We start from the raw sequence: 10,787 nt of genomic DNA on the forward strand, positions 1-10,787 counted from the left end.
TTATTTCTTTCTTATCTATTCTCCTTACAGCTTGCACCAAGGACTCTGCTGTGGAGCACTTTCACTCGCATACAGACACACATGCACCTTTTTTTAATACAACTGTTAAAATTCTGTTCTTTTACGCATGTCCCTGCTAGCACCTTGAATTCATATTGTGGGTGCAATGCGCTGGAGATATACTGAATTCGAAATATCCTGTGCTCTCTGAGTACATAAAACTTCTCAGTCAAAACATTCATGGCCACATTTTAAAGCTCTTTCCTTTTAGTATTTTTTTTTTATCCCTTGGTTTGTGAATGCGAGTTTGATTGAGTGCTGGAGGCTAGCGTTTGTTTGAACAAGCCATGTCTAAAGGTCTAGCAGTCTGCTTTTAATGCTTGATGAACACAGAAAATATTTTTTTTCATGGTAGCGCTGTGTCAATATTCAGCCTGTTCAACAGAGGCCTTTCTCACCTCCTGTTTGACCCACAGAGGAAGAAACGCAAACTCTAAGCCGCTCCTCCCTCCCATTTGCCCCCCCCTCCCAAAATACGCTTTCATATTTAAACAAATACTGGTTTGCTAAATCCACTGAACTGCATTATGCATGGGAGAAACAAGGAAATATGAAAATTCAAAGCAGGATATTGCAAAATGACTGAGCATGCATGAATATATTTATGCTTAGGAGCAAGTGTTGGCGTATTTTATGTCTGTTGCTGACCACCTGCTGTGCTCTCCCCTGCTAAAGCGAGGTCACGTCTCAGGTCTCCCACGGCAACAAGAGCAGCACTATGAGGATCCAGTGTTTCAGGGCCATGATATACTCCAAGCGTTTACACAGGTGGCTGTCATATGGGCAGTTAGGACACATGAACTCATATACACGCTTCTCAGGCAACAGCCAGCATAAAAAAAATGCAGGTATAGCTGTTTCCTTGTGATCATAGACTGCATCAGAAGATGTAGATAAGAAAACCTTGAGGCGTATAAATGTTCCCTCTGTTTGCACAGACTGCAGCTTTGCAGTCAGAGCGCTGATGGAGCTCTGTGTGATACCACGCCGAGAGAGGGAGTAGCTGCTGATGAGCCACAGATGAGTGAGCAGAGAGAATGACATGCAGAGGGCAAGTTTGACTTGAAATCCAGGTGTGCTATGGTTGACTTTTGAATGTGCTGAATGTGAACTTTATGAAAAATAAAGTGCAGACAAGTTTAAAAACATAAGCAGATGCTACATGTCTCTAGGAAGGTAGGATATTGCAAAAAAATTTGTTGCAATCCAGTATTTCCAGTAATCTCATCATGTGGCAGCAAACGTGTGTGTGTGTGTGTGTGCGTGCGTGTGTGTGTGTGTGTGCTTCTCAGTTGATTTTCTGCAGCAGTCTTCTAAATATATTCTCCTTTGCCACTGATAAACCCAGAAACCCCAGTGATACACAAGCTTAGTTTAATGCTATAAAAAGAAGTTACCAACCACTAATTTGGCTTTTCTTTTCTTCTAGTCATTGAACCTTCAGGTCATGGTGTTGTGGTTAGTAATGGGAAACCAAGCCCAGATCAATTCAGTGCTGTCACAGATGGTAAAGAGGAGGAATGAGTTACACCTCTGGAGTCAAACCATCTGGTCACATTCATCATCATGGCAACCATCAAATAACCTACAGGTAAGCGGATGAGTTTGTGTACTTGACTGTGCATGTGTATTGCACTTGCAGACATTTGTGTTTTAGATACTATTGCAGGCCCGTTAATGTACTCATTTATCTTACTTTACATTATCATCGCCCATCTATTGCACATCAACAGTACTGTTTAAGTTCAAAAGTTTAAGGTGGAAAAAAACAGGCCTGCTAATCGTTCTTTTTGCTCCACCGTCTTGTCTCTGCCTTTAACCATTTGTCTTGAGCGCACTGTGATTACTGCTGGCACAGAAAATAGACATAGATTCTACAATCATGGAAAAGAGGTATAAAGTAGACTAAACATCAGCCTCCATCTTGTACTTCACTGCAGTTTGTTTCCTAACAATTTATAATCCCACTGAAATGTGACATACACAAACATTGCCTTTAACAGCAAAAGTAAATCAGAGTGATGGAGATATAGGAAAGGAGAGGAGGAGGAATCCTTTTTGGGAGATGATTCAGACAAAATGTTGGGCTACCCAAAAAGAACACTTTAATAAAAGTTTTCCATTTTGTAAAACTGAGCATGTTATCATGTTGCAATTAAGCTAAAGCATGAAGGTATTCATTACCTCTCGGTGTGTGCATGCACGTGTGTGTGCGTGAATGTGTGTGTGAGAGAGAGAGAGTAAGAGGGAGAGAGAGCTAGCACGTGTATCATGTGTTAACACAAGGGGAAGGATTTGCAATTTGTTGACGGACTGCTACACAAATGACTAAATGTTGTGGAGGTCAAACTAACTATTTTGAGAATTGGAATTTGCTCAGAGAAATGCTTCAAGGCAATTTAGAAAGAAACTATATTAAGCTCCTACTAATGAATTTTCTTCAGGTAAACAGAAATTGTCATGAGCATATGGGTCTATTCCTCATTAAAGTCCTACCTATTTGTTGTTTAGGTGTGGTTGTCAAACAAGTTCAACTCACAAACACAAACAGTTTCTAAAATATTATTTTCACTTTACTTTCAGTGCAGAACCAAAAAAATAAATACATGAAAAAAATGCTTTTTTTTTTAAAGATAAAAATATATTTAGTATTATTTTAGTCTGCTTTGACTTTGGGCCATGAAGGAGTAGAGGTTACCATTAGCTTTTGATACCAACTAACCTGGATTTATACGTAATAAAAATACCACAACAATTATCTACCTCAGGTAAGATATCATTTGCTTGCAAACTATTAACACAACTTCACTGAAAAGAAAAAAAATCTCTTTTTAATCGGAAAACTGATATTGAGGTGTGACTTCCATCCTTAAAATCCTCTGGGATCAAGATCTATGAAAATATTCTTTGTGTTTGTCAAGCAAATAGTCACTATAAACAGAAAGCTAAATTGCCTGAAAAAAAATATTTAATTTGGTTTTAACTAAGCTAAATTAGTTTAGTTAAAACCAATTGCCTGAAAAAGTTTGTGGTTTTTAGGACAATGATTCACACCATGACTGTTGTTCCTGAGTTCATCCTTAAGCCTGCATGATTTTCTTGGCTGATGACATCTGAGTGGGTACCTGTCATTCTTCCCTCTGTACAAATATATGCACTCCTCAAAACCCCGTTGTTATCAAAGTAGCAGCAGCTTTGAGTTGACCCCTGAGTCGGGACACGTTTTGCTACTTTAGCCTAACTCGGTCTGACAGGTAGAATGTGCCTATCATTAACAAAATTCACAAGGAATGAGGGAGGGAAGTCAAGAATTTGTTGGCAGATATTGGCCTACTACTACTTATCCCAAAGCGGATCCTCCTGTTGGTGGAGCTCAAGCTAATCAGTTAACCTATGAACTTACACTATATCACTCTTACTGCTTTAACAGACATTATCAGTTGCTTGTGTCAGAGCCTCCTGTTCATCTATTTGTAGATGTCGCTAAGTTTACATTTCTCGCCAAGTCAGATTTACAACTTCTAGTGGTTATTTAGATAGGAATGAAACACTTCACAGATGCTTCTGAAAGACAAGAAAGCTCAGGCTGCATGTGTGAAAGCAGGACAACAACTTTGGAAAAACAAGAGTAAGATTAACATATTTCCCCAGCTGAGATGATATTTCCAATGACGCCTGTAGCTGCAGGAGCTACAAAGTGTCACAAGGTTAAGTTTATTCAATGTTTCTCAAAAAGAAAGAAAACTCCTGTATAACAAATTCATGGAAATAACTTCATAGTACATAACATAGTCTTTAAAGTGAATTTTCTATGGATCTGTATGAATGTGGAACTTTGTATATATTTTAATTTGTGATAAATACATTGATGTATTGATATAAAAAAGAAAGTCTGGAGTGGTCTTCATCTATTTTTTTTGTTGTTGTTTCTTTTAGATATTGGCTGTTTTTCATCTCAGTTGTACTCCGTTCATTTTCTGAAAAGTAGCTCAACTTTTTCAAGAGAATCTTCTTCTGTTTGGTAAACATTTAACTCTGACAAACGAATAATTCAGGCACCGACAGGCTCAGTGGATAAACCAGTGTTGTGTCTACAGATACAGGACACTTAAGGAAAACTCTTATGCTGAATTGGGTCTTTGACTTGGCAGCCTGTCACAAAGGTACAATAACACACTCCTTGAGAGACATAAAATAATATTTTAAACTAACTAGGTAATTTCCAAAGCAGTGTTTGCTTTAAACATGGCTCACAATGCCTTATAGAAGTACTTTTACCTCTGAAGCTATTCACGTTTTGTTACATTACAGCTACGTCATTGACTGCAGTGTTTTGACTTATTGATTGCTGTCTGGATGTGAGGAGAAATTTACTGAAAGCCCAGCTAAAATGGAACCTTAATCCCGAAAGAGGACGAGTGAAAATAGAACATCTGTTTTGTCCTGTTGCCACATTATCCAATTAGCGGTCAAGAGAATATAAAAATGTCCAGCTTACCACACACTATTTCGTTTTCTCTGTACAATCAGGTTTTGTGAGACTGTCCTGATGAGTGTTTACTTAGGAATGAAAGTATGTGTCTCGAAGCCACTATGTTTTGTTCCAGGAAAAGTGTTTGTCAGTTGACACCGAGTGTTGATTTTTATTGACAGTGAAAAAACCCCATTGTTTACCGTCTGTTCTCCTCACACAGTCAGAGCGGATCTCTGCTGGTTTCTGTGGAACTGTAAGGCTAGTAATTATGGAGGCTTGAATGACTAACTATAAAAGCTGCCAGCGGTTGCAGTCAGATGTATGAAACAGAAGGCAACAAAGACACGTGACCTTCCTGTCACACTAGTGTCAGTCTGACACTTGTTATTGAACACAGACAGCATTTTTTTTTCTTCTAAAACATAGTCATTTTGAATTTGCTTTAGATTGGCAACATGTTGTTCTGCACTGTGCAGAAGTTAGAAAGCATCCCAAATTTTCTTTATACAGTAAATGATCTTTTCAGATCATCTTTTAAAACGATCTTGATCATCCTCAGAGATGTATGATATTGGTCATTAGTTGTGTGATCATAGCTATGAATCTTTTCACAAGTCACAACTGAAAACTACAATATATTTTATTCTGATTTTGTGTGACAGAGCTTTTGTGCTCAGCTCCCTTTAATGTTAGTAAAGTCATTAGGAGTTCATCCTACCTGCTGTTTCCCAAAATGACATAACAACAACTGGATGTAGTAGAAGGTGCTCTGGTCAGATGAGACCAAAAGATAAGTTGCGTGCCTTCATGCAAAAACACTATGTGTGGGGGAAAAAGGTGCACGCCTCACCACCGTGAACAAGCAATCCCACTGTTACCTGCGGCATCATCATACTGTGGGGATGCTTTTCGTCAGCAGGGACTGGGGAAGCTATTCAAAATTGATGGGAAGATAGATGGAGCAAAATATAGAAAAATTGTAGGATAACACAGTGGTGGTATTTTATGTGTGCCAACTCAGAAAACTCTACACTGGAGCTTCTGACCATCTTCAACGCTGCCATTATTCAGACAGTCCTGTGTTTGTCCATCTCTGTGTGGCTGGAACCAAACAGTACAGAGTCCACCTGAAGCAAACAGTTACGTCTGCAGAGAGGATCATAAGAGCTGAGCTTCAGGGCTCTGAGGCAGCTGTCCAGGACGGCGTTAAAATGACAATATTGGCATGATTGGTAAGAAAATAGATTTAACCATGAAAAAAATGTGAAACGTTTTTACTGTTATTTTCTGGGGACTTGTGGTGTTTAGTTAAAAAAAAAAAAGAAAGGAAAAAAAAAGTTATTTTTGCAAATTGGTTGATGAACTGTAATTAATTCCTGGTTTTAGGCTAAAAGAGAGCTAAGCCTTCGACTGCATGACGACTTCCAGGGGTTGCAGCTAAACCTTGCTTTGGCAGATCTCAATCAGTTACAGATTAGAAGTGTGGAAGGGACCAGCCGGTCAGAAGTCAGGCGAATGTCAAGACACCCAAACATATTTCTCTTGATAAATTGACCTCTGCTCTTCGGTGCACCTCTGACCCATCTCTGGATCAGCAAAGGTCAAGCCAGAGGACTCATTCAGCTATTGTCTGATCCCTATCTCATCAGTTCCTTTCAGCAACTTTAGTGTCTGTGTTTTTATACTCTCTTTGCCTGCTTTTCACTCTGGTTTTTGCCAGAAGCACTTAATGTCGATGACTTTTCAGATAATCTATCACTGTTTTTTCCTCTGAACCTTTTTGTTGTTAGTCGACAAGCATATAGCTGCTTTAATAAAAGCTAAAAATTGTTTATGCATAGTGCCTCACCCCACATTTTCATAGCTTCAGTCAGTTTCACTGTCAGCAAAAGGGACTGTTCTGATAAAAGAACAATTAACTTTTTAATGAGGTTAAATAATACTGTCACTCAATTAATAATTTAGGAAGCAAATGTTTTTCTGTATTTTTGAGTAAAATATAGTTTTTAAAATGTTATTCTAGGGGCCTGGCAATCAAGTAATTAGTGTTCAAGATGAAAGTTTTTTTTATTATTCTGTAAACCATTTGGAGGGAAAGACAAATGCCAGATTAGCCTTTGTTTTATTTGGTTTTGATTGGTTTTTAACCAAAGTATTGTTGGTTATTTGTCTCCCAGAACGTTTTAATTTTTCTCTTTTTTAACAGAAGAGTTTTATTCAAACATGCTGGATTGGAGGTAAGGCTGAAATGCAAGGCTATCTTTACAAACACAGCATGTAAATAGATGTGCCCCTGGGGTGCAGTGAATGAAAGGCTTTAGAAAGTCAGGATAGGGAGGATAATGACAACATCACATGTCCTGAAGCTGCAGAATTTAGACTTCCATGAATCATAGCTGATGGTTTAACTCTTGAGAAATGAACATTTTAGTTGCAGTTTATTGCATTTTTGCAAAATGACTATATATATATATTTTTTTTTTCATGACAATGTGAAAGACATTTCAGTCACAAAACGTCTTTATTGCGAAGCACAAGAAAGAAATCCTTGCAGCAAACTCCCTCCTTACACACGCACACACACACTTTCATTCTAAGGCTTTTGAGTGAATTGCTTCAACATTTCCTCTTCCAATTTACTTTTAAACACACGATCATTCAGCAGTGGCCAAAATTGAAACAAAGCCTTAATAAAAAATATATTAGTTTTAATGAGCAACTTTGTTCCAGGAAAATCTAAAATGAAAGTCTTAACCAGAGAATAATTTATTATACAATATATACATTTAAGCAGTAGTGTGGCTTTATGGACAGTTGTTTAAGTGTCTGGTAGTCTTTTGCGCGTGTTTCTTTATTTTAACTTCAAATTTTCAGTGTCCAAACACCCTGAAAATTGTATTAAGAAGTTTGTTTTGGTGAACAACCCTCCCAAAAACTTTTATAAACCTTTACACCATATGGTATAAATATTCGACTTACTGAATAAATCTGCTTTTCAAAATATACTAAATATTTTCAAGGAACCAAAGTGATGCAGAACAGCACAGCTGGACTGCACCTGTGATCCAGGCATGTTTGTAAGTGTTTTTTGGGGTCACAGAAACATCGACCTACTTGTGTATTGTCACTAAAGTAAAATAAATACGTCTCTGCCCTCTTTCCACAGCCCCCTGATGGGGGGAACACACACTTTTTTCCCACAGTTCCACTGAACAAAGATTTAGTAAAAGATTACTTTTAAAAAGACAATAGTGCCTGCCTGTGTATTAAGATGTGCTTTATGTACTTAGTCCAGCAACCTACCAGATGACTTCTCCACCTTTCTGTTATTCATTGTCTGGAATAACAGACAATGAACGATGCTTTGCTTTCTGTGTCTTTATTGTTTGAAATCCGTTATTTTTCCATTCTTAGTTCGTCTCTTAGTGATTGTTTTTAAATACATTAACATTCCCTGTCTTGACGCACTGTGAATAGGCTACCTAGTGGCTGCTTAGGAGGACCAAAAAGTCTGGCTTGTGAAAAATCATCATAATTAGTAATCATGATAACGACATAATAAAAGTAAAAGTATGCACAGTATATAATAGACTCAATACGAAAGTGCAATTTTTACTTGAGGAAAGATGAATCTCCTGGACAGCCCTGTATGCAGTCTCTCGTTTTTGCTCCCTTTTGTAGTGGTTTGTTCAATCATGTCTCCATCTCAAGTTTGACCATAACCCAGCTTCCCGCTCTGAGCGTTGTCTGAGAGAGCTCAGAATAGGAACGTTGTTTCTGCGCTCTCAAAATAGCGTAAAGAGCTGAGTATACTTAAAAAAAAACAACAACAAAAAAAAACGTTTCTAATATACAGTAAAATTCTAGCAACCACAGCTGCAGGTATTTTACTGTAAATTAAAGTTTTTTTGTTTTTTTTACATTGTTGGCATCTCAAGTTTGAAAGGTGACTGGTGGAGCAAGTGCTCTCAGAAATGACCATGTGTCAGAATCACATGCCACAAATTCATGCTCTTCCATCAGTCTCAGAGCATGCAGATTGGTCAGTGCGCATTCCAGTTGGTGGGAGAAATAACGCCACAGGCCCTGTGGCACAAGGCATAGATAAAAGCAGGAAGAAGCTTTGGAGTTATTTTAACGTTTGCAGTGAAGCATCATTTTACATAAAAATAAATAAATAAACAAATAAATAAATAAATAAATAAATAAATAAAGCAGAATGAATCTGCTTTGAACAAAAGAAAATAATGACAAATAATAAATGAAAATGCAACAAAGACACTTGAAGATTTCACACTCATCTCACTATGTCTGTTCTGCTTCAAAAGTATTTAATTTTGAGCAGTGTTAAAGTTATAAGACAGCAGATAATTGTATGGAAGCAGGTGCTAAATGATTTACAATTCATTAGAAGGAATGATGATGAGCAGAAATGACTAAATGTGGTGTTTTAAATGACAGGTATGACAATTGTTCTGACTGTATGTCTGAGTGTCTACGCCGCAGTCTAAACCCAAAGTTAGGGCCTGAAGGCAGTTTCCATTTTTTGTCATTATGTTAGAGCTCAGCCATCGTTGACAGATTCCTGCTCAACCACAGGAGGGCAGTGATGCTCTATGGTCAAACTATCCCTGATAGAACTATGTGGCTACTGACTTAAATTTACACATTTCTCTGTTAAAAAAAACCCATAACTTTACAAGAACATTCTAATAACAATGTCAGACTGTAGAAAGTTATTTCATAAAAACAGAATTATTTTGATTTCTGTTTAACTGGAGACCTGTTTCTCTTTTATTGAGCATTTTTCTGATTTAGTAATGCAACCAATTTCTACATTTTACTTCCATTCTATGGAAGTAAAATGTATAGAACTGGTTTGCCACTGTGCATTTATTTTCTTTACATTGAGAATAGACTTTCATTTTAAATTGTTCATGGTTTGTGGGCAGTTTTTTTTTTTTTTTTTGGTGAAGAAGATGGTATATTATATGTGCAGCACCAGAACGTCCCTTTGAAAAGTAATTTGCATCTGCTTTGTGACCTGTGGGATCCTACAACAGCACACGGAAAGCCAAAAGAGGTCACGATCAAATCCCTCAGGACTCATTCACTGACTGAACTTTGACCTGAGCCCTGAGTTGCCGATCGGGGGTCCAGTGACCTAAAACTAAATCCAAGAGCTTTTGTAATTGTACAGGCGCATATATTCTGCGTGAAACGTGAATTAGAAATAGTTGGTGAATGGATAATTATTTGCACATTCGTAGAGCAATGTGTGATTTGCAATATAACCAACAGGGTGCAGTAGCACAGTATTTTAAAACAGATTAGGTTCTGTCATTCTCAAATTTGTTCTGTTAAATCTTTTTTAAATTCTTGTCATTCTTGAAAGAGGAGAAAAGAAGGAAAAAGTTTTAATTCAACATCATTTTTCAATTTCAACTCCTGCAGTTTAAAAGCAAAACAGCTCTGCTTTCAGCTCAGGGACTGCAGAGATCTCATGTAATATTCACATCACATTACCCATGAAGGTTTTATTACCATCTCACAGTAATCCCCTTTCTGCTCGAGGTACACACAAAGAAAAACTGATTAATATTTGAGACGTATTTTAGTTTTTTTTTTTTTTTCTTGTTAATGCTTTTCAGAAATATTGCTACCTTACAAAGTTTTTCATACTTTATCATGTAGAAAGAAAGAAAAAAATCAGCTATTTTATTTAGAATTACATTTGACAGACCAACACAACATGATGAATTATTTAGAATAGTACAAACATTTCCAAATGATTTCTACTGTTTTATGCAGACAAGAATCTGGAAAGTGTGGCATGCATTTGCATTCAGTCAACGTTGCGTAGGACCAACTGTCACTGTAATTACAGCTGCAAGTCTGCGTGTATGTCTCTGTTGTCTTTGCACATATAAAGTGTGCATATATTTTTTTATATATTTCTCAACAAAATGGCTCCATCTCAGACTGAATGGAAAATATCTGAGCAGCAAAATCACATCTCACTCATTCTGAGTTGTACATATTGATGGACTTTGACTAGCAGATGAATATGCATTAATCTAAGCAATTGCACTGCACATCTTGTTGTGTATTTAGGGTTGTTGACCTGACAGATGGCGAACCTTCACCTAGACTCAAGTCTCTAACATAATTTATAGATGAATTGCTCCATCTCAAGGCTCTCTGAGCAACTTTCCTTTCCCTCCTAAAGAATACCTGCAGCATTATGCTGCCA

At 37.3% G+C, this 10,787-nt stretch overlaps 1 long non-coding RNA gene across 1 annotated transcript in view; it reads left to right on the plus strand.

Annotated features, from left to right (window-relative positions):
- Positions 1-10,787, plus strand: part of LOC145551993 (uncharacterized) — a 112,861-nt gene that overhangs the window by 1,883 nt on the left and 100,191 nt on the right. Inside the window, exon 2 of the long non-coding RNA XR_014087906.1 lies at positions 1,490-1,651. This is a non-coding gene — a long non-coding RNA (uncharacterized LOC145551993). The remainder of the gene's footprint in view (positions 1-1,489; positions 1,652-10,787) is intronic.

Source organism: Poecilia reticulata, chromosome 6, assembly GCF_904066995.2.
Source record: "Poecilia reticulata chromosome 6, P_reticulata-male-v2, whole genome shotgun sequence".
Classification (NCBI taxonomy): Eukaryota; Metazoa; Chordata; class Actinopteri; order Cyprinodontiformes; family Poeciliidae; genus Poecilia; species Poecilia reticulata.